This window comes from Hyla sarda, unplaced genomic scaffold (genome assembly GCF_029499605.1).
Source record: "Hyla sarda isolate aHylSar1 unplaced genomic scaffold, aHylSar1.hap1 scaffold_92, whole genome shotgun sequence".
Lineage (NCBI taxonomy): Eukaryota > Metazoa > Chordata > Amphibia > Anura > Hylidae > Hyla > Hyla sarda.
In genome coordinates, this window is record NW_026610949.1 from 580,202 (window position 1) to 605,437 (window position 25,236).

Below are 25,236 nucleotides of genomic sequence, written 5' to 3' on the forward strand. Positions count from 1 at the left end.
GTGTTGCTTCCTGAGAGGACAGTGTGATTGACTTGGAGTTACATTGTGTTGTTTAAGTGTTCCCTTTCAATTTTTTTGAGCAGTGTACAATCCATAGCACTAAATATTGTACAAGGTGAACGCAGCCCTAGCAATGGAGGAGGAAACACAGAATGAGGTGCCCAAATATCACTAAATACTTTCCCATGCACAGCAGTCTTCGTGCTGCTATGTCAGATATTGATAACACAGATGTCAGTTTACTGCAAAAAAAATAAAAAATGTTTTCCACCGCAATTATTCACCAGGGAGTCCTCTGGTGCTTTTGCTCATGCGGAGGCCCATAAAGTTTGCCATATGTATTGTATACAGTATAAATCACTACAGCTGTCACATATCTGCACTATGACTCAAGAGGTTAGATCAGTGTTTCAAAACAGTGTGTCTGCAGTTGTTGCAAAACTACAACTCCCAGCATGCTAGTTTAGCAACAGCTGCAAACACACTGTTTGGAAAACATTGAGTTCGATCTTTAAGAACAGGGCTGGAGCAAGGATTTTTGCCACCCTAGGCAAAAGCTCATTTTGCCGCACCCTTGACTCCTCCCAATGGCCCGCCCTTTGACATGCCCGACCTTACTACTGGGGTGACACGCTGAAACAAACCTTCTCCTCATGTAATCTCCTTACTATTAGGGTGACACACTGTAACAAACCTCATGTAAACTATTTACTAGTGGGATGAGACACTGAAACTACGCCCCCCCCCCCCCGTCATCATTGTCCTCTATTAGTGGTGGAGGGTCGGTGACGCAGTTCTGATGTCATGAGGCAGGAGCCAGAGTACCTGAGCGATCATGCCTATCTACCTTGGAGATGTTCTCTCCTTTTTATAGAAATCATGACTTTAAAAAAGATCACTAGGGGTCCCCCTATCATCTAGGGGGACCTCTCTAGCTGCAACAATGCTGCTCTCTAGCTGCAGCAGCATCGTTGTCCCTGCTCAAGCACTGGACAGTACAGGAAATTAGGGCAAACTAGCACTCCTCTGTGCTCACTCCTGTCCTATCAGACTCATGTCTAAAAACAAAGAGGAGTGGGGTTACAGAGCAGCCTGCAGTTATTAAATGAAGAGACCCAGCACAGCAGACTCAGGGAGGAAGTGAAAGCATGGTGAGGGCGGGCTCAGTGCTTGCCTTGGGCATGCCCCTTCCTGAGCAGTGAACGTTAGAATGAGTGAACAGAAAAATGAGGGATTTGTGAGGCAAATACAGAAGCTAGACATTTAAAAAGACATGTACAGAACCTCAATGACCTAGTGAGTAACATATATTGGCATTTTTTCCTGTGATATGACCGGTACGCTTTAAGGACTTAGAATGTCCCAGAATAATTTTCCCCATCGATTACATTCTTAGACTTACTGGAAAATGCTGGAAAAATAAAAGAAATGTTCTATATATTTTACACATTGACAACCACATCAATGTTTCCATCAGCTGTGTCTGTGAGAAACCAAATAATGTAGCAAATTGCTTTTACACATGTACACCACCTAATACGGTATGAGGTCACTTCCGTACTTGGCCCCTTGTACACCCACAGCTTGTACCAGCGATGAGCTGCATGCACATGAGAAGGGACATTTATCATTGGGTGTCTTTAGAAATTGTGTTTTGAAGTAATTTATCCTTTCTTTGGTTTTGCTTACGTGCGGTATATTTATGATAATATCCATAACGAGAATCCCCAAGATGGGTTAGGGTTAAACTAATTCAATACCAGAAACCAGGGAGAGCCCCTGGTCACAAAAACCCTTAATTTTTATTCCCACCCCTAAAACTTAGCTTTTATTAAGCCTATTAATAACATATATTGTGAAAATAGTGATGAGCCACTTTAAAACCACAGTCCAGTAGTGTGTATATCAATGTATCAGTCAATTTACTGAGTATTCAGGTAATGTCATAAGTCACCAGTGGCCTGCAGCAACCCTGGTGCTAGAGTTAACGGACACACTATTTGGACTGCAAGGATAAAAACCAACAATGCCCCCTCTACATGTTTCGTTACAACAGTAACGTCCTCAGGAAGGAAACGGGCATCCCGGGGATGCCCGTTTCCCTCCTGAGGATGTTACTGTTGTAACGAAACTTGTAGAGGGGGCATTGTTGGTTTTTATCCTTGCAGTCCAAATAGTGTGTCAATTCCCTATAGCACCAGGGTTGCTGCAGGCCACTGGTGACTTATGACATTACCTGAATATATTTATGATAATATGGCACGGGGGTTGATTTACCAAACAAGCAATAATAAATCCCTCCAGACAACCACTTCGTATGATTCCTCCTCTGCGACTTTTTACCCCATTGTGGAAATAATGTGTGTGACTTTTTTTAAATACGGTCTACAGCCAGTTTTGTTAGCCAGGTCTGGGCTGGTGTAGATTTGTGACAAATTAAGGACTTTGCCTCTAAACTTGCAACTTTTTCAACAGACATTTTTGAGACTTTTCTACACCAAACGAGGCTCTAAACCCCCCAATAGACTAAGGTTAAACAAGGACCCAAGATCGCATGCCTCTACATTGCAACTAACCAACTTGCCACTCGCAGGTTACCACAGCATGACAGTCGGCATAAACCCAAACTTGCCGGATATTTGCCAGACCAAAGCAACTTTCTTTAGTTGCGATTTTAGCAGTGGAACATTGCGATTTTTGGTCGTACAGCCACAAGTCCCCGTGCAGCCCTAACCTTAATGGTTAATAAGGGATTCCCCCCAGTGAGACAACTTGTGACTCAGCATTCACATGTAATCCTCTTTGCTGCTATGAGAGAATGGATACACATACGTGGCCAGAGTCGTCTAGCATAAAAGTGAGCTGCACCATCTGTTTCCAATTACTGGCCTCATCTACGAGTACAGGGAAGGGGTGGGAGACTGTGAGGAAAGATCCCTGGAACCTACGGAAGTGAGAGACGGATGCCTCCTCCCTATGGAGAAAAAAAGCAGAGAATGACATGGCCTGTCTGGAGTGGTCATTATTCCAGGAGACATGTTGGCTGGTACAGTGACAGCGTGCAGGGTAGGGTAGGCACTGGAAAACTACCGACTGGATACTGAACAAAACCACCCTGCGCAAACTGTTTAACCCATTCATGCGTATCCTAGCTTGAACAAAGCACTGGTTTCAGTTTACGGGCATTTCCTTGAGAATTGCGATAGTGAAATGGGTTAAAGGGACACTCCAGCAAAAAGTATTTTTTACTAAGCGGAATTAGCATGCCCTGCACCTAACAGCTTAGTTTTCCATGATTGTACACTGGTTGCGGTCCTGATGCTCTACAGTGTGACTACCCGATTCACTAAACGGTTTGTCTGTGGCATGTCACTAAGCGTTACATACAGGGGCGTAACTTCAATATGATGGGTCCCAATGCAAAAACTGTTACAGGGCCCCTAGCTATAATGCTTCATTTATAGCACTGGTCTACTGGCAGTGGCTTACCTACGCTTTATCGAAACCAGCCCCTACCTGGGACGCACACCAAGGGAAAGGGGGTGAGGGGTGGGGTCAGTTGGGTGCAGGATGGCAAAGTGTAGGTAAGGCACAGGGGCCTATCGGGCAATGTCACTTGCTCGCTAATGAGGAATCCAGGACACTTGCTCCGGATCTCCAGGTGAACTGCTTCTACCTGTATGCCTACACAGAGGAGTAAAGACCTCCACCACCACGCATTGCAGGAGCCAATGAGGTCACTCAAAGCCTGCTCTCTGGAGGAAGGAGTATACAGTCTGGCTGTTATGCAGTGGAGATTGCTGTGTGGCACATGAGGTAATAATAAGTTTCTCTTTTTGTTGAACATCCCAGCATCTTGGTGGGGGGTCTGTTTACCTACCATAGCTACATAACTAGCTACCTACCTGGCTACCTACCAACCTACTTATGGGCCGCTCAGGCTCCTGGGCACATACTGTAGTTATGCCCCAGGTTACATAGAAAAAGTGACTTCAGCTTCACACACCCAAACACAAGTGAATCGGCCTTTGCACAGCAGATGCAAATGCAATTTGCATATTGTATAACCGAGTTGTTTTCCCTCAAAGGCATTGCTTCCATCAAGAGTCAAGTCTATGGTTAAGGTCTCATAGGCCTTATGCACACCACCGTATTATAGCTTAGTTTTGTCCAGAACCCTAATAAGACACTCCTAATTGTATAGAGTTTTGCTATACCTTGGCATGCCTCGTATTTCTTTTTTTTCCCTGTATTACTGGTGTAAATCAATTTTGTGTACCTTTGTACCCATAGCTTGCAAACCCTTTATTGGTATGCTTACAGAGCTCCAGTAAAGATTAGCCTAGTGCTACATGACTGGATCGAAACAGACTACATTATTTCACATGTGCCTTTCACTGGCAAAAAACTAATCGAAACCACAAAAACAGAAGCTGTGACTCAGGACAGCAGCCAGTCCTCTACAATATCCACAGAAACACTGCCGCTCGTTACCCCGAATTAACATCACAGACCCGTACGTACCAACAGGACTTCACATGATGGGATTCATCACTGACCTCAGATACAGACCAGGAGCCACAGGTGGCCCCATAACACCATTACATTCCTTTTACCTTCATTGCTGGAATTCTCTGCTCCCTGGGTTCTGATGGGATCGTCTGTTCTCTGGAGCACACAAGGAGATAGCCCTAACCCGGATCATGAAGCAGAGGCTTCTGTTTCTGTAATTCAACTCTACAGTAAAGGAAGAAAAGTGCTGTGTGAAGCATTTCTTCTAGCATACAGACCACAAAGACCAGGCTGGAGAGAGAATTAACCCCTTTAATGTGCAGTGGATCATTTCATTCCTCATCACATTCAGATGAAAGATTAGATAGAGATAGGTAGTTTAAAAGAAAATTTAAAAGGGGTACTCCGGTGAAAACCTTTTTTCTTTTAAAATCAACTGGTGGCATAAAGTTAAACATATTTGTAAATTACTTCTATTAAAAAATCTTAATCCTTCCAGTACTTATTAGCTGCTGAATGCTACGGAAGAAATTCCTTTATTTTTGGAACACTGATGACATCACGAGCACAGTGCTCTCTGCTGACATCTCTGTCCATTTTAGCAACCATGCATAGCAGATGCATAGCAGATGTATGCTAAGGGCAGCATGGTGGCTCTGTGGTTAGCACTGCTGCCTTGCAGTGCTGGGGACTTGGGTTCAAATCCCACTAGGCACAACAATAAATAAAGCATTAGTATTATTATAATAACGTCAGCAGAGAGAACTGTGGTTGTGATGTCATCAGAGAGCATTCCAAAAAGAAAATAATTTCCTCTGTAGTATTCAGCAGCTAATAAGTACAGGAAGGATTAATATTTTTTAATAGAAGTAATTTACAAATATGTTTAGCTTTCTGCCATCAGTTGATTTAAAAGAAAAAAGGTTTTCACCGGAGTACCCCTTTAAATGAGTAAAACGTTAGGGCTCTTGCACACAATCATTGTAACGCTCCATATAACAAAGGTGGTATGAAGCTAGGGCTGGGCGGTATGACCAAATGTGTGTTTCACAGTATTTTTTTTTTTACTTTTGGCGGTTCCACGGTATATAGAGGTATTTCCTAGCGCCCCCCCCCCCCCCCCCCATATGAATTATCAGCCCACATCCCCATCGGGGTAAATACTCACATATCAACCGCAAGCGCTGCCCTCCTTGTCCTGTTTGTTGCGGCTGCCGGCGCTGGCACTCTATACTGTGCGGTATCCCTATGCCCGGGCTGCAAAAGGTAAAGAAAATAAACTTTAGCGCACCTGCGTCGGCCTTACGCTGGGGCCGGCCGCAGTGATGTTCCTCCTCGGCCGGTGATAGGCTGAGCCCACTGTTATGTAAGAAGCCGAAACATCGCTGCGGCCGGTGATAGGCTGACGGCTGTCCGACGTCCCCGTCCCCAGGAAACAAGTGAGGCCGGTACCGGACCAACGGGAGGAGAGTTAACGTTTATTTTGTTTATTTTTTGCAGCCCAGGCATAGGGATACCGCACAGTATAGAGCAGTGGTCTCCAACCTGCGGACCTCCAGATGTTGCAAAACTACAACTCCCAGCATGCCCGGACAGCCAACGGCTGTCTGGGCATGCTGGGAGTTGTAGTTTTGCAACATCTGGAGGTCCGCAGGTTGGAGACCACTGGTATAGAGTGTCAGCGCCGGCGGCGGCAACAAACAGGACGAGGAGGGCAGCGCATGCGGGTGACATGTGAGTAGTACCCTGATGTGGACAGCGCAGCGCTGGGCTAATAATAATTGGGGGGTGCAGAACAGCGCTCGCAGGTCACATAGGATTAGTTCCCCGATGTGGGGACAGTGCAGCACTGGGCTAATTCATTCATTCCCGAGGGGGAGGGGCCAAACCGGTATTGCGGTATGGGTTAAAATTCATATCGTACAGCACAAAAATTTCGGTATTCGGTATTAATCGGTATACCGCCCAGCCCTATATGAAGCCATTTTACAACATGCATAAAATCCTATGGAGCCATACTGTAGCTCCACTGGCCTCCATACAGACTGTTACATACTGATAGATTTTGGATTTTGTGTGACAGACAAAAATATTATATCATTTATTATCAACTTGGATGTTGTGGCACACGGTGTTGCAGAGGCTCAGTGGACAGCCTTTGGCTGTCCAGGAATGCTGGGAGTTGTAGTTTTGCAACAGCTGGGAGGCACCCTGGTTGGTAAACATTAGGATACAGTAAAATAAATGCAAATTAAACACACCAGTGCCACGGTCGTTGGGCTGATAACTTCTAAAACCTTGTTTTTTCACCAAGATGCAAGTGTCTTAGGTGAGGCTGAGCTGCTGGATTGCTAGTTTCTTTTTCCTCCTTCCTTGCCAATTTCTACCTTTATTTTCTACTATAAGGACATTCAGGGATCAGCCTCTAGTACTGAGGAAGCAAAGGCCTGAATATCATTTGTATCATCATCATCATCATCATAGCCACTAGATATCACTACCAAACAGCATCAAAAGCCAAAAACAACATCAAAAACAAGCAAGCAATGACCAGTCAAAAACACACCAATAAACGTCAAATAAAGGCCAGCGCTCTACTTCAGGGATTCTAACCACAAGAAAAAGAAAGCTTGGGGGGAAAACTGCAATAGAAGAATACTCATGCAGCGCAAAACCCAGACAGTACTGGCCCAAGAGACCAGCATATAAAGACAAGAATACCATAAGAAAGAAAAGATGTATAATTACCTTGCCAAGTCAGGACCTTTGCCTGTTTTCTTCCCTTCCCTAGACAAGTCCTTCCTTCAGTGACCCAAGTCCCATACTTATCCTGAAAAACCAGCTGTGCCCCCTCCAGCCCAGACACTGTGTCTCACCTTATGGTAAAAACAACCTTCCACTTCCATTTTAACAAACACAAGAGGAATCATGATGCCAGACCTTCACGTAGTTAACTGATATCCCAATGTCATCCACCTCATTTGCACACAGGGCAGAGCCGTACTGTCCAATTGTTTTCTCACCTATCATTTGCCTGTAAATAGAAAAGACCCTCAGGGGTCTTTGTAATGTAACTTACATTTATCTGTCCGTTCCAATTAGCAATACAAAAGGCTTTAGACAATAACAATTGGCCCTGGATAAACTGGTTATGGAAACCTTATTAAATCCTTTTGTTTATGCATTATCCATTTATTTATACTGTACATTCAACTATATACACTATGATATTTACAATATTCCATATTTGCATTCCTTACAGAATGTTTTGGTCTCAGCAGCATGTACATGAATAATGGTTGATAACAGAAGGCTTGTGGTTCTGTGTAAACCCCATTAGCTCAAGGCTGGGGTCACACAGGGCAGTTCTTTCGGAGACTACAGTAGGTACTGCAGTTTTTGAGCCAAAGTCAGAAATGGATCCAGCAGAAGGGATAAGTATAAGTGCTCTCTATATATTTCCTATTCCTTTTGAATCCACTTCGGACTTTGGCTCAAAAACATGCTTCAAATGTGTGAAGTTAAAGTTTATTGTTTTAATGCTGGGGCCCGTTACATCACACTGCCGCTCAGTCTATGATTGGCCAAGGCTGGACATCAATGCAACTGGCGATTAGCTGACCCAGAATATGACCTAACAGGTCCCAAAACCAGGAAGAAGATCAGAGCCGGTGGATGAGAGAGACAATGGGGGAGCACCGGATGGTAAGTTTATTATTTTAATGCTGGGGCCCGTTACATCACACTGCCGCTCAGTCTATGATTGGCCAAGGCTGGACATCAATGCAACTGGCGATTAGCTGACCCAGAATATGACCTAACAGGTCCCAAAACCAGGAAGAAGATCAGAGCCGGTGGATGAGAGAGACAATGGGGGAGCACCGGATGGTAAGTTTATTATTTTAATGGTGGCAGCCCGGGCATATAGGATAAATAAACTTGTCTGGAGTTCCCCTTTAAAGTGTACTTGTCAATTAACAAAACTTTTGACATGTCCTGTTGGGCTCTGAGTGTTCAGACCCTGTCCGCTGAGGAGACCTGGACTGCCCCATATAGTAATATTGTAAGTAGGTTCAGTCATGTGACAAAGCTGGGAAAGAACGCGCTAAGAGCAGAAATCTCCCCACTCCGTCTAGTGATCGGTCTAAAGACACCGATATAAACATATCTCTCTCCCTCTCCCCCTCTGTACAACACACAGCCATAACATGGGCATGTTCACAAGGCTAATAACCATACATAGGGGATCACATCATTTCACATACAGCTGTGGCAAAAGCAATTGTTTTTATACAAAGTGAAACTATTCTAGCAACATTGTTTGCTCTCACCTATTTGGCGATAGCCAGTTCTTATGTGTTTTTCTAAGGGCGCGTTCACATTACCATCTGCCCGGTTAATAAATGCCTGTTTTCAATCCAATTTGATAATTTTTCAAATGGGTTGCAAACGGTTGTAAAAGAATCACATTGATGTCAATGGGATTTTTTTTACATTCCCTTATCACCCATTTGCTTCCTGTTTTTTTGTTTTTTTTTTTGTTTTTTATGGGGATAAGACATTGCATGCAGTATTTTTTCTCCCATCAAAAGTAACAGAATAGAAACGGATATTATGAATTTAACATTGAAGTTTATGGATAAACGGATTGAAACTGATGAGCCTTTAAAGTCTGTTTGCACCCCTTTTTTCCAATCCGTTTTTGATCAGTTATTACTTCTGAGCATGCTCAGGAGAGATGTGAGGAACCAGGAAGTAGCCAGACAATAATAAAAATGGAAAATAAACAGATTAAAAACTGATGCAAGAGGATGCCACTTAATGGCATTCTTTTGCATCAGTTTGCATCTGTTTCTTAGTATGGTCCGTTTAACAGCAATGACGGGAGATTATTGGGACGGGACACAACGGCGGTGTAAACCTAGCCTAAGATGTGTATAAAGGATAATATAATATGTTATATACCCTGTCAGGCCTTATGAGGAAGCCCCTTCCCCTCGAACTCCCATCCAGCTATCCTGGAAGAATCAAAGGAAAAGAGGAGAGCGCTCTATAGCGTGAAACCACCTTCAGGTAATCTAGTATAATAACTAGGGGCTCTTACCCGTGGTGGTTGCGTGACCCCACACAGAACAATGGTAAGCGTAGAGGGGTAATAATGCCTGGTCTGCAGCCTTCCCAATCACAGGGCTAAAAGAGAGGACGACTTCCAAAGGATGAATGGCTTGAACGGCGCTGACCTGGACCAGAAGCATGAGGTAAAAACAGCAGGTTTATTTGGATTTCCCACAATGCAACGCGTTTCACCACACCTGGGCGGCTTCATCAGGCATGCCTGATGAAGCCGCCCAGGTGCGGTGAAACGCGTTGCATTGTGGGAAATCCAAATAAACCTGCTGTTTTTACCTCATGCTTCTGGTCCTGGTCAGCGCCGTTCAAGCCATTCATCCTTTGGAAGTCCTCCTCTCTTTTAATCCTGGAAGAATGGCGCTCTGATCCATCACGTGTCGCTCTATAGAGGAGCATGCGACTATACAACACCATGTTATAAAGGAGAGAGCAATCTGGTCAGGTTAGGAGTGGACAGGAGGTGGAAGGGGGGGGGGGGGGGGTCATCAACATTAGGCATCATAGGGCACATGTATATTAAACAATATACAGTGACATATTATTTATGCACATTTTAGGAATACTGGCCAACCCCATTAAACATACATGCACATTTATGCACCAGAACATTTGGTCTATTTGTCACATCTTGTCTGCTAAATGGAGGTGTATAAAAGGAAACACAAGAGCCACTGCTGGCAGATTGAGCAAAGCTATTACGAGAATGCCAATATCCCGGGGGTACGCTTTACACTGTAAATAAGCAAACCTGTGGCGATTCATCAAAGAAATCACGTTTTCTGTATAACAGAACTGAAAAAACTATGCTTCTTGTAAAGCCCCCCCGACATATCTAAAAGGGAGTGTAGCCTTTAATATGGACAATTGACACATACAGGGCCACCAACAGCAGGCTGAAAAATCCATTCCATACATCTCAATGGGGTTGTTTTTGTATTCACACACACAGGATCCGCAGTGGATTTGAAGTAGTAAAACCTGCTGTTTCAAGGCATTTCGAATGTATTCTCCATTGCCTTGTAAAATCTGCAACTTTAAATCTGCAGCGGATCCGGTGCGTGAGAATATCCCCGGGCAAGGATTTCTGCAGGCCCCATTCAGATGAATAGGACGATCGCATAAATGTCTAAAATCTGGCGCATGTGAATCCCCCTATACAGTCACACTAAAGTAGCGGCATAGGTGTAATCCAATCGTCAGAAATGTGCCCCTTTGTTTTCACCTAAAAGCCTTGCGTACCTTAGTTTAAAAAGAAAGTATTGTGAAGAAGTCCATAGGGAGGTTTCAATGTAAATAAAGCGGATCACGGCCTGAGCGGACACTATGCCTCCACTGTTCTCCAAAGACAGCTGCACCCCACCTGTGACACTTGGCTTTGACTTCTAGATCCCAGAAGAGGCTGTGAATCTTACTGACAAAAGGATGCGAACGGTAATATAGACAACTACCGGGATGAATGTTGTGTTAGCATATTCCTATGAAATATACACAGTACATTCGTGTTAGACAAGAACTTCCTCCTCAGCAGTTTTCGCCTAGACTTTCAGCTTCTCAAAACCTCAAATACAGAAGCAATAAAGATCTATTTTAAATCCGAACAAGTATTTTACACATGCCACAAAAAAAAAAAAAAAATGCCTAACGTTCTTTCTCTTCAACGCAATACATGTTGATACTAGGGCTGCAACGATTAATCAATATTATCAATAAAAATGGTTAACTGGATTTGTTTGACAACGAATCCTGTCATCGACTGAGCTCTGGTTGTTACACAAAAAACAAGTTACAAATGTCATAATGCCGACATCGTTTTTTGGGGCAGCTCTGTACTTTTGTGGACGGCACTGCGTACCGTCCGCTCCCCTGCCAGCTCCCAGCACGGAATATGAAGTTACAATGCTGTGATGTAATTTTCCCCACTGGGAGCTCTGATTGGCCGGGCAGAGCTCCCAGTGGGGAATATGAAATCACTGCACAGCGACTTCATATTCCGCGCTGGGAGCCGATCGTACAGAGCTGCCTCACCTCTATACAAGGTACAGAGGTGCAGGCACCATCAGTTAAGGCACAATGCAATCCAAGAAGGGCCTTTTCCTAATGCTGCTGGTCCTGCATGACTGACGTACAAAGCTCCATGCTGGGAGCAGGTTAGGGCGGGTAGGAGGTGTGCTGCTGCAAGAGTCGTCTGGCAGCTCCGACTGTTCACCAGCATTACAAGACAGCATTAATATAACTTCACAAACCGCATGCAAAGTAAAGAAAAGGACCTGCTCTTAGATCGCATTATGCCCTAACTGATGGTGCCCATACCTCCTATGGAGGTGACAGCTTCACTTCAAATACTAAGTCAGTGTTTCCCAACGAGAATACTTCAAGTCAGGGGTGTTGTTGGGGGGGGGGGGGGGTTAACTGGGCTATGACCCACCCCGGGTGTTAGGCCCATAGCCCCGGGTCTCAGCACGCCACTAATTTTAAGGCGGCGAGGGGCACGTAAGCATGCCAGATGCCGGTGGGAGCAGACGTCTGCTCCTAGGCCCTGCTTACCTTGGTGCAGAGTGAGGGGAAAGCCGGCATACTTCAGCGTCCTCCTGCCGCAGACCCTCCTGATGAGCGGCTCCTGGTGAGTTAACTCACGGGCAGACGGACTGACTAACTGGCGGGTGTAGACTGCCGGCCGGCCAAGCAGGGGGAGAGTACTGTAGTGTGCGAGGGTGGCGGGGTGATATAGATGTATGCATGCATGCAAAAAAATCGCTAGCAGAAGTTTAAAAGGAGAACTGCGGTACAACACACATCCCTTCCCTTGTGCCGGGGCTGCAAAACAAAAAATAAATAAATAAAAAACAACTTTAACTCACCTTCCTACGTTCCCCCATTGCGCCAATATCGTCGTCCCGTTCCTCCGATGCTGCTCTGCTTCTTGGCCTCGGATCGTCACACTGCAGTCAGCGTAGCGCCGGCCACAGCGATGTCCCGGCTTGGCCGGTGATAGGCTGAGTGCACTGTCATGTAAGGAGCCTGGGCACAGAGCCCAAGAAGCAGAGCAGCACCGGAAGAACGGGATGCCGATAGTTAAGTAGATTTTTTGGCTTTTTCATGCCATCTGATTGAAAGACTGTCTGGCAAAAATATGTAATTGCTATGCAAGAGTGTATAACCCGTGCATGTATGTATGATATGTGTGTGTGTGTATGTGTGTGTGTGTATGTATGTATGATGTGTGCATGTATGGTAAATAGATGTGCATCTGTATTAGGGCTGCACCAAATCATGCATGCATGGTCTGGGCCGCTGCCAAAATTGAAATGCTAAATCAAGGTTTCCAAACAAGCGTGCCTCCGGCTGTTGCAAGGCTACAACTCCCAGCATGCCAGGACAGTTGTGGTTTTGCAACAGCTGGAAGCACCCTGGTTGGGCAACCCTGTCCTAAGTAATGAAAGGGGTGCAGGGAAAACAAAAAAACGTATGCTCACCTAGCCACTATCCCCCGCAGTTCTCTCCTTTCCCGCTCAGCCAATCAGTGGCCGCAGCGTTGCCATGTGTCAGGCCAGTGGTTGGCTAAACAGGAAAGTTACTGAAACCATCACTTGTCAGGGGCAGAGAGAAGATACCGGAGACCCCCACAGAGGAGAACGGGGGCTGCGGGGGACCAGGGCTAGGTAAGAGTTTTTTTGTTTTTATGTTTCCACTGTGCCCTGGCACAACATTATTGGGAGAGATGTGACAGGGAGGGGGAGTAATGTGACAGGAAGGGGGGAGGTGATGTGACAGGGAGGGGGGAGTAATGCGACGTGACAGGGAGAGGGGAGAAGCCTGAGGGACTTTTTGTTGGGGGGGGGGGGGGGAGTTTGGGATGAAGAGCCTGAAGCAAGACTTAGGGGTCTGGAGGGTACAGAGGGGAACAGAGGAGGAAGACTGAGGGGTCTAAAGGAGGACAGTGCAAGGATGGAATTCTGCTAAACTGAAAAGAAACCTGTCTAGGGAAAAAGTTGCTGAGGTGTCCATAGAAACCAATGAGATCACTTCTTTCAATTTTGAAAAGGCCTGTGAAAAATGAAAGCAGCATTCCGATTGGTTGCTATGGGCAACAAAGCAGTTTTTCCTCTGGACAGGTTTTTATCCTACCCATATACCCTTATTTACTAAGAGTGTAGTGTAGGTTTCTTTGTGGGTTTTAATTCCCTACATTTTCCACTTTTCCCTAAATTTTTCTTTTTTATTTTTTTTATTTTTTTTTACACATGCTCTGATCTGTCTGGTTTTCCTCAGCTCAAATCCACCACATTTTATGTGGAAACCTTAGTAAATATGTTGGGTTTTTGTGAAAATGTCGGGAACACGCCCCTTTTTGGGGACCACGCCCCCTTTTCCCATGTCGTGTTAGCTATAGTAAATGAGGGCCATTGTGTATATGCGTTTTTTGGCAGTGTTATAATGCTTATTGTCTTCATACAGAGGATGAGGATCTGCTGACAAATTAAGGAACCAATGATGTCCGGGCTTCAGACTCTGCAGAGAAGATGTAACTGGAAGAAGTCCTAATGTCTGGACCAGATGAAGAAAAAAAAGGAAAGACAAAGGAGAAGACGTCACTCAGGTCACTGATATTGTGTTTTCTCCTGACTGTCCCATCAGAGCTGTAGTCACTTGTATGTTCTGCAGTTATGATGGGTGACACTGAACCCCAATCTGTGGCTCTACAGCTGCTGCAAAACTACAACTCCCATAATTCCTAAGGCTTTCCAGGCATGATGGGAGTTGTAGCTTTACAACAGCTGGTGCTAATTATGGTGGTAGTTGTCAGTCTGCCAGCATAGGAGGTTCTCCTAAACTCAGGCAATAGACTGACAACATTACTGCTCTTAGAGGTATTCCTAAAATTTAAAATGATCCCCTATCCACAGGATATGGGATAACTAGGTAATATGGGAAGGGGGGGGGAATTGTTGTCGCCTATGTGCTGTGTGTCGTGTACTGTAATGTAGGAATATTAACCCCTTAACAACGCAGGACGTAAGTGTACGTCCTGGTGAGGTGGTACTTAACGCACCAGGACGTACATTTACGTCCTATACGTAACCGCGAGCATCGGAGCGATGCTCGGGTCATGCGCGGCAGGTCCCAGCTGCTGATAGCAGCCAGGGACCTGCTGGTAATGGCCAACATCCGCAATCGCGGATGTCCGCCATTTACCCCTAAGATGCCGTGATCAATACAGATACAGATATGAACGGATCGCCCGCAGCATTGTCGCGGCGATCCGATCATCCAGTACGGCAGACGGAGGTCCCCTCACCTGCCTCCGCTGCCTTCCAAGGGTCTTCTGCTCTGGTCTGTGATCGAGCAGACCAGAGCAGAAGATGACCGATAGCACTGAACAGTATTAGCAATCGAATGATTGCTAGAAATAGTCCCCTATGGGGACTATTAAAGTGTAAAAAAAAAAGTAACATTTTTTTTTTTTTTAAATCCCCCTCCCCCAATAAAAATGGTCCCATTTTCCCTATTTCACCCCCAAAAAGTGTTTTAAGAAAAATGTATACACATATTTGGTATTGCCGCGTGCATAAGTATCCAAACTATTAAAATATAATGTTAATGATACCGTACAGTGAACGTTTAAAAAAAAAAAAAAAAAAGGCCAAAATTGCTGCATTTTAGTAACATTTTATTCCCCAAAAAATTGATAAAAAATGTATTAAAAGTTTTATACAAGCAAATATGTTATCAATAAAAAGTACAGATCATGGCACAAAAAAATGAGCCCTCATACCGCCGCTTATACGGAAAAATTTAAATGTTATAGATCTTCAAAATAGGGGGATTTTAAACGTACCAATTGGTAGAAAGTTTGCAATTTTATTTATTTTTTTAAGCACAACAGTAATAGAAAAGTATGTTATCATGGGTATCATTTTAATCCTATTAACCCAAAGAATAAAGAACACGTAATTTTTACCGTAAATTGTACGCTGTGAAAACGAAACCTTCCACAATTTGCTAAAGTGCGGTTTTCTTTTTAATTTCCCCACACAAATAGTATTTTTTTGGTTGCGCCATACATTTTATGGTAAAGTGAGTGATGGCATTACAACAGACAACTGGTCGTGCAAAAAACAAGCCCCATACTAGTCTGTGGATGAAAATATAAACGTTATGATTTTTTGAAAGCGAGGAGGAAAAAACAAAAACGTAAAAATTCTTAAGGCCCAAATGGGCTGAGTACCTAAGGGGTTAAAGAAGAAGGCTGAGTGTGGTTAGGGGCGTGTTTGGGGGTGTAGTCATGGGCGTATTTGGGGTGTGTGGTTAGGGGCAGGGTTGGGCTGTGGGCTCTAGCCCCCGTTCTTTTTGAGACCTAACAATGCTCCCCGGCTTCCAGCTGTTCCAAAACTACAACTCCCAGCATGCTCGGACAGCCAAAGGTGATATCCATCCCTAGCAGGTTAAGTTCGGTCAAGCATGCATGAAATGTTAGTGGGATATGAAGATAAATCTTGCAGCACTTATCTTAAGAAGTAATAATGTGATCAGTCATTAGTGTCCCCTCATCTACTGTGTGTCAGTCATTAGTGTCCCCTCATCTACTGTGTGTCAGTCATTAGTGTCCCCTCATCTACTGTGTGTCAGTCATTAGTGTCCCCTCATCTACTGTGTGTCAGTCATTAGTGTCCCCTCATCTACTGTGTGTCAGTCATTAGTGTCCCCTCATCTACTGTGTGTCAGTCATTAGTGTCCCCTCATCTACTGTGTGTCAGTCATTAGTGTCCCCTCATCTACTGTGTGTCAGTCATTAGTGTCCCCTCATCTACTGTGTGTCAGTCATTAGTGTCCCCTCATCTACTGTGTGTCAGTCATTAGTGTCCCCTCATCTACTGTGTGTCAGTCATTAGTGTCCCCTCATCTACTGTGTGTCAGTCATTAGTGTCCCCTCATCTACTGTGTGTCAGTCATTAGTGTCCCCTCATCTACTGTGTGTCAGTCATTAGTGTCCCCTCATCTACTGTGTGTCAGTCATTAGTGTCCCCTCATCTACTGTGTGTCAGTCATTAGTGTCCCCTCATCTACTGTGTGTCAGTCATTAGTGTCCCCTCATCTACTGTGTGTCAGTCATTAGTGTCCCCTCATCTACTGTGTGTCAGTCATTAGTGTCCCCTCATCTACTGTGTGTCAGTCATTAGTGTCCCCTCATCTACTGTGTGTCAGTCATTAGTGTCCCCTCATCTACTGTGTGTCAGTCATCACTGTTCCCTCTCATTTCCCCCGTGTGTCACAGTGTCCTCTCCTATTTCCCCATTCTCTCTCCGGTGTTCAGCATCGGACGTCTTTAGTTGGTCTTCCGGTTTCATGTGATTGCTGTAGCCATTCAGCAGCCTCTGTCATGACACTTAATACTCCTTGCAGAGGCGTGACTAGTGCCCCCTGCGCCCCAGGCGAGGTACTGTATTGGCTCCCCCCCAAATACACATGGATTTAATACTCTGCCCCGCTGTATGAATTCGATACTGTGATCCTGTATATGGATTACATACTGTGCCCCCCTGTTTAGATTAGACATTGTATAAGTTTGATACTGTGCCTCCCTAAACGGATTAGATGCTGTCATGGTATAACACTGCTCCCCCCATGTGGATTAAATACTTTGCCCCCCTATTTGGATTAGATACAGTGCCCCCTATATAGTCTGATGGGTGCATAGTATCTAATTATAAGCCATATGGGGAGCAAAGTATCTAATTAATTTGGAAAGTGCACAATATCTAATCCATATGAGAAGGAAATAGGGTATTTTTTATTTATTTATTTTTTTATCAGAAATTTTTATTGAACTTTTCGCGGTATATAAATAAACAAAAGGAAACAGGGTATTTAATCCAAACAGGAGGGGCATAGTATCTAATCCATTCATGGATCCATATGGATTACATATGGTGCCCCCCCTATATAGATATTGAAAGTGCCCCCCCCCCCCCCCCCCCCCCCCCCCACTGTATGGATGTAACTCTCTTAATACCTGGAGAGCCTCAGACATTATGGTGGTTGCAGTTTTGCAACAGCTGGAGAGCCACAGATTGGGGCAGTTTCTCCCATCATCACTGCAGACCTTACAAGTGACTACAGCTGATGGGACAGTCAGGAGAATACACAAAATCATCAGTGACCTGAGTGACGTCTTCTCTGTTGTCTTTCCTTTTCTTCTTTATCTGGTCCAGATGCCAGGTCTGACACCAGAACATCATTATAACCCTGCCAAATACTGTGCCCTCTAAATATAATACTGCCACACACTGTTTCTTCTTAGTTAAGCTGAATCCCACCCCTGCACTGTCCTCCCTCCCAGCTCCTCTGCCCCCCTCCTCAGACCCCAAGTCCTCTCCACGCTCCTCTACCCCCCCCCCCCCCCCTCCCCAGACCCCTAAGGCTATGTTTACATGGCGGATGATGTTCGGAACGTCCGCACAGAAAACGCTAGGACCACTCAGAAATGCGCCGTCTCAGACACATTCATACTACAGGTATCATCCTGAAACCTCTGTTCTTACTCCCGGCATTAATGTCCATGGGATTTTTTGCATCCGGTATGTCCGTTTTTACTAATGTCAGTTATTTTTGCCGGCACATAAGACGGTGCATGCACTAATTTTTGTCCGGCAAAAATAATGTTGTTAAAATTTAACACTGAAGTCTATGGTAAATGGATGTTAAAAAAAGAAAAAACATCCGATATCATCAGTTATTGTCCTTTTTTTTAACATCCGTTTTTTTTTTGTACTGAGCCTGTTCAGTACAGCTTTACAAAAAAAGGGTTAAAAACCTGATTAAAAAAATAACAAAAAATTATGATGTAACTGGTCATAACGGATAACAGAAACATCAGATTTTTTTTTTTAAAGAAAAAAAAAAACATTAACTGGTCATCAGTTATCATCCATTATTACCAGTTTTTGCATCTGGCTTTTTTTCAGCCGTTATTGTAAAATAACAGCAGTAAAAAAGCAGGATGATATCTGTAGTGTGAAAGGGGCCTAACTTCACTTAATATCTATCTTTTTCCACATTTCTTCTCCACCTTATTTTCATATATCCTTTCACATCTTCGTTCGATATTTATCCCCATACTGATTATTCTTTTTATCACATCTTTATTACACCCATAGAAGAGACCTTACTAGAGGACAGTAATAATTTATCTTGAATATTTTGTCTTGGCTGTATAGGATACAACCCTTTTTACCTGTCCTCTTCAGGTCTTAAACCTCTCAATATTGTTGAGCGAACAATTTCTCTATACAACTATACATCTATCATACACACCCCTACACACCTACCATACACACCTACACACCTATCATACACGTACACGCACATCAAACACATGTACACACACCATACATATGCACGCACATCAAACATATGCACATTCCCCCTCATCCCCTTTTCCCCCACCCTAGGTCTCCTCACCTACCCCCCCCTTTTCCCCCCCACCATAGGTCTCCTCACCTACCCCCCCCCCTTTCCCCCACCCTAGGTCTCCTCACCTACCCCCCCCCTTCCCCCACCCTAGGTCTCCTCACCTACCCCCCCCCCTTTCCCCCCCCTAGGTCTCCTCACCTAACCCCCCCCCCTTTCCCCCCCCAGGTCTCCTCACCTAACCCCCCCCCCCCCCCTTTCCCCCAACTTAGGTCTCCTCCCCTACCACAGTCAGGCAGCGCCTGGCAGCGACAGGCACAGTCAGCGAGGCTCCTTGGCGCAGGCAGCACCACCATACCCTGCCTTATTGCTGCGGTAGGTACGCCACTGATTCCTGGTCACCTGACGTCCGCTGCTCATGTAACACTGGAGTATCGACCTCATGCAGAATGAGGGATCGGTGCTGGAACCAAGGCGGAGGTAAGTAAAACAGTTTGTATTTTTTATAAAGAAAAAGATATAGATAAGCCTTTTCGGAAAGGGCTGACAAAAACCTGGGCACCAGCACAAAATTCTTAGTGGCCATGGCGACCTGGCTCGTTATATGGTCAGTCATTAGTGTCCCCTCATCTCCTCCTGTGTCACATTTATTAGTGTCCCCTCATCTCGTCCTGTGACACATTCACTAGTGTCGCCTCAGTGGAGCATGACCACAGAGACCGCTAATTTGCTGCCCGGGCATGCTGAAAATTGTAGTTTTGCAACAGCTGGAGGTACACAGTCTGGAGACAACTGGTGTAGATATTGTGTGTACATATTAAAGCTTACAAGCCCGGCCAGTTTGGCTCACATAATGGGTGATGTTTTTCCCCACATGCACACCTCTGTCAGTAGAACAATGGCGCTTTTGAGTCAGATTAACATTGAAGAAAGAAGGCGGGAGGAACTGAAGCCATTACAGTGCACCTCTGGAGTTTATTAGGTCACGCATACCTTTGGGGTTTGACTGTCATTACACAGGACCAGCTGTCTGAAGAATGCTGCCATCCACCAGATGGGAAGTCAGTAAGACATGTCAGAAGAAATCTTAGCGCACATATTTTGATAGTGTCCATCCCAATATCTACAGAAAAATCATTTTCCATAGAAACTATGCAATAAATCATATCATATCCACAACATAGAATAATATGCTGCAGTTTAATTCCCACGTGGAATTATTTCACAAGATAAGATTTCTTCAAAGCTTTTCCACATTGCCGCTACTATAAATACTAGGAATTTCCATGCAGAAAATCTACATCATATGCGGCACATGTAGCCGCGTCCTCAAATGTAAATAAGAGTGAAACAAAAATAGAGAAAAAGAAACACGGCCGCACATCCACCATTTGTATTTTGATCTACTTGCTTCTCAGCATAAATGCAAACACTAACAGGTTGTTAGTAAACATTTTCATAAAAAAGTACAAGCCCACTCGCCACGTCAAGGCCACCTATTTAGAGTGGGTCCCTAACCCAACATTGGCGTAGTGCCGGGCGGCGGCCACCATCACCGCAACACCATGCCCACAGAGGCAGCGACCCAGTGCCCAGGCAGCCCCACTGCTGCCCAACCAAGCCCCTGGCTCTGAGCCACTCCACCCCACAGACAAAACATCACAGTAACAATGACCACCGCAGTGCAACCAAACCAATGTGAATACCTACCTAGTGCTCCCTGTCAGAGGGCTGGGAGAATGCTAGGAGGAAACCTTTATGCAGTCTCCTGCTAATTAAATATAATTATGCTGAGAAGCAAGTAGATCAATATACAAATGGTGGATGTGCGGCTGTGTTTCTCTATTTGAGTGAGGCCACAGGTTGTGTTGCTTCTGAAAACTACAACTGCGACGTAGGATTTTGGAAGCGATTTGTAATACATTTTTGCATCCTGTTGAAAATTATTTTTAACCGGAAGCAACAAAAAGTGTTTGTTATATCGGTTTGCAGTTTTTAAAATGATCCTTTTTTATTTTGCATTTTTTAGAGGTGTAAGGCTAGGTTTTCACACTGGAGTTTGCTAGGTTTTTTCTGAGTTTTTTTTGGGAAAACTGCCACTGCTGTTTTTGAGCCTAAGTCAGAAGTGCAAGTCCTTCAATTACATTTCCCAATTCTTTTAAAGGGGTTTGCTCGCTGCCCTGCCTTCCGGAGCTCCGCTCACAGCGTCCGGAAGTTCATTACTCCGAACGCTGTGTGCGGGCTTCCGTGTTCGAGGCCGCCCCCTCGTGACATCACGCCCGCCCCCTCGTGACGTCACACCCGCTCCCTCAACAAAAGTCTATGGGAAGAGTGCGCGATCGCTGTTATGCCCCCTCAACTTTGGTTGAGGGGGCGGGCGTGACGTCACGAGGGGGCGGCCTCGAACAGGGAAGCCCGCACACAGCGTTCGGAGTAATGAACTTCCGGACGCTGCGAGCGGGGCTTCTGAAGGCCGGGCAGCAGAGAACCTCTTTAAATACACTTCTGGCTTTGGCTAAAAAAAGCTTTTTGACAGGACAGAAAAAGAAGCACGGAACCTGATGAAAACCTGTCAAGTGGACATAAATGGATACTATTAATGACAGATGCCCCACTTAAAGCCAATAGATTTGTAAAATAAATAAATCAAATGGGCATCTCAACAGAATGGCTTAAAGGGGTTCTCCCTTGTTTATACTGTTTTTTGTTATTATGTTTGTGTGTTATGTGTGTATAAGTATGTGTTTTTTTTTTATGTGTGTTGTGATTACGTATATATGTATTTTCTTACCTTTTGTGAAGATCCGGAAGCTGGCCCCTTTTTCTTCCAGCGGCTTGCTGTGTACCTCGGCCTCCGCCATGTTGTGTTCGGTATGTGGGATGTCGGGGGGTGTGTTCTTGCTTCTGTCCTTCCTACCACGTCTGAGGCGAATCTTTTCTTCCTGTTTCTTCCGTGGCTCAGCGACGAATCTGTGGCCTCTTCCGGCGCATGCGCAGGTAGTTTTATTTTTTATTTTTACCAATAACGTTTTTTTTTCTCTAATTGACAAACTGTCTGCGCTTGCGCGAAGCTACGCTATTACCGTAGACCTAACGTACGCTACACTGTTAGCGTAGCACTTGCATACTTGCGCATGCGCAGACAGTTTGTCAATTAGACAAAAAAAACTATTGGTAAAAAAAAACAAAAAAACTGCGCATGCGCCGGAAGAGTCCGCAGATTCATCGCTGAGCCACGGAAGAAACAGGAAGAAAAGATTTGCCTCGGACGTCAGAAGATAGGAAGGACAGAAGCAAGAACACACCCCCCGACATCCCACTTACCGAACACAACATGGCGGAGGCCGAGGTACACAGCAAGCCACTGGAAGAAAAAGGGACCAGCTTCCGGATATTCACAAAAGGTAAGAAAATACATATATACATAATCACAACCCACATAAAAAACACATACTTATACACACATAACACACAAACATAATAACAAAAAACAGTATAAACAAGGGAGAACCCCTTTAACATGATGTAAACAGGCTCTAACAGATATATTGAAAAGCAGCATTAAATGCAAGTTAACAACGTAATTTAATGGAAAAAAAAATGCTGAAAAAATTTTAAAAAAATGAGCGTATAGAAGGCCTACATCTCATAAAATGGGATGTCTATGGCAAAAGGAAAAAAGTATTTTCACACTCCCTCTACGCTTTCACAAGTGCTGTGTACATAGGCTTCCAGGCTACAATAAGGTCTAGACAGACAGCACAAGGAAACTTCTGTTATGTCTCAGGATTGTCCAGAATAAATATTGCGCTCATTAAACTGAATGAGTAAAAGCAGAACGGCGAATTTATCGTTGTAATGGAAACTGAAGAGGTAACAAAAGAAAAGAAGTGGCCTATACAGTGGTCCCTCAAGTTACAATATTAATTGGTTCCAGGACGGCCATTGTATGTTGAAACCATTGTATGTTGAGACCATAACTATGGAAAGCTGGTAATTGGTTCTGAAGCCACCAAAATGTTCATCCAAAAATAGGAAAAGATGAGGATTAAAGAAAAATAAGTAGATAACTTATATAGATAAAGCAAATCCTTACATATAAAAGTAAGAAAGATCTGCTGGTGCTGTAAATCACTGTCTATGTCAGTGTTCCCCAAGCAGGGTGCCTCCAGCTGTTGCAAAACTACAACTCCCAGCATGCCCGGACAGCCAACGGCTGTCCGGGCTTACTGGGAGTTGTAGTTTTGCAACAGCTGGAGGCACCCTGCTTGGGGAACAATGGTTTATGTAGAGGACAGGAGCTTCTTCAGGGTCCTATACAGTACACACAGTGTCCCAAATGGAGCCGCCCTTACTTGGTGTCCAAAGGAGCAGCTAACCCTGGCACAGGTAAAGAGTACAGAACATGTAATACCTCCCTGTACTGTAGGGGGCGCTACCAGACAGCCATTCAGTGCATACACTTCAGTAATAGAGGTGATTTACCAATAAGATGTCCATTCTGATCGGTCAGTTCCTCCAGTTGTGACACGTTTCACAGATCTGGACTGTCCGTACATTGTATGTTGAGTCTGGTTTCAAGTTACAATGGTCCAGAAAAGACCATTGAATGTTGAGGCCATTGTAAGTTGAGGGATCACAAGGCTGCAACTTATCCCCAGTGGTTGGTCATAAAGGATAGGGATTCCATGTGTAAAGATCAGAAAAGCCAATCAGTAATATCCCCACAATATTTCTAGCCCCTCAGTGAAGAGGCTCTGGAATTCTTTTTTTTTTTTGGCATAGGAAACATAGGGACATGTGTTTTTTCAATACAGTCATTTTAAAAGGCTACTGGATATTATTTTCCTACATGGAGTCCCCCGGCAGCCCTGCTGTATGTTCCATCACTCTGCATTGTATCTGCAAAGAACATTTAGTTTATGGGATTGAGGGAGATTTTTCAAAGCCATTCAAGAGGAGAACTGAGGCAGTTGCCCATAGCAACCAACCATCGTACCCCTTTAATTTTTCCAAAGGCAATGTCCCATTAGTCCTAGGACTATAACTATTTTCAAGCACTACTGATGAGGTTTAAAGGGTACCTTTCATCAAAAAAACTTTTGATATATTATAGATTAATGTATGCAGAATAACTTTCCAATAGCATGTTATTAAAAAATATGCTTCTTTCTATTTAATTTTCCACTTTGAAAAAATGACCACTAGGGGTCTCCCTACCAGTCCTTTTTTTTTTTTTTTTTTTTTTTTTTTTTATAGATTTCAGACTCATGCAGGAGTCCTAAATCTCAGACTGCAGCCGGGACACAGGCAAACCCCCTGGCAGTGAGCAGTGGTGAGTTTGTCTGTGTTCCGGCTGCAGTCAGATTTAGGACTCCTGCATGAGTCTGAAATCTATAAAAAAAAGGACTGGTAGGGAGACCCCTAGTGGTCATTTTTTCAAAGTGGAAAATTAAATAGAAAGAAGCATATTTTTTAATAACATACTATTGGAAAGTTATTCTGCATACATGAATCTATAATATATCAAAAGTTTTTTTGATGAAAGGTACCCTTTAATTTGAGAAATAGCTGCAATCCAAAGGAAGGCATCCCAGTGTGCGTTCACATGTCACTGTCAGGCCTTGTGTCCCTAATACGGAAGGAAAATGTAATAGAGCTGTGTGAAACTGGCCTAAGACTAGGGCTACACAGCGATTTTGGCTGCACCACATGTTGCATGGCGAAGCTCTCAGTGTCGCCTCCATCACAGATATTAAGAGTGACTTTTGCAGGTAATGTGACAAACAATCCAACCCATATGGATTTCTGGTGACTGTTGGCTTGCGGTCAGAGTAAATTATTCTTATGATCACTTATGGCACTGTGATTCCGGTCAGGCTCCAAGTGGCTGAGTAGCCCACAACTCCTGTAATCTTAGGTACCACAGGGGTCACTCGATACATTTTTATCAGTAGCCCAATGAAAGGTCTCAGTGTATCCTAAGGCTATGTCCACATGCCATATGTTTCTGTAAGCAGAAAAATATTTTTTTTAAATATATGTGGCCGAAATTCCAAGGGTAGTCTCTGATCCCTGTCACATTTGCCTCATCTGACCACATTTTTAACTGAAGATTAGCCCCATTCAATGGACGTTGCATGCTTTTTCAGAAAATAACTTTGGCATGGTAATACATACTCTGGG

General features: G+C 44.3%; 1 protein-coding gene across 5 annotated transcripts in view; it reads right to left on the reverse strand.

Moving 5' to 3' along the window:
- Window positions 1–25,236, reverse strand: part of LOC130349627 (chondroitin sulfate N-acetylgalactosaminyltransferase 2-like) — an 80,060-nt gene that overhangs the window by 37,677 nt on the left and 17,147 nt on the right. Inside the window, exons 2-3 of one of the 5 annotated variants that reach the window (XM_056554844.1) lie at window positions 5,681–5,769; window positions 4,617–4,737 (exon numbers count right to left, since the gene is read on the reverse strand). The exons of 1 other annotated variant lie outside the window; for it this stretch is intronic. The gene's annotated coding sequence lies outside the window, so the exon portion shown is untranslated. Of the gene's footprint in view, window positions 1–4,616; window positions 4,738–5,680; window positions 5,770–12,186; window positions 12,523–25,236 lie in introns of those variants that run through there. 3 more of the 5 variants (XM_056554843.1, XM_056554845.1, XM_056554846.1) reach the window with 3 other exon arrangements.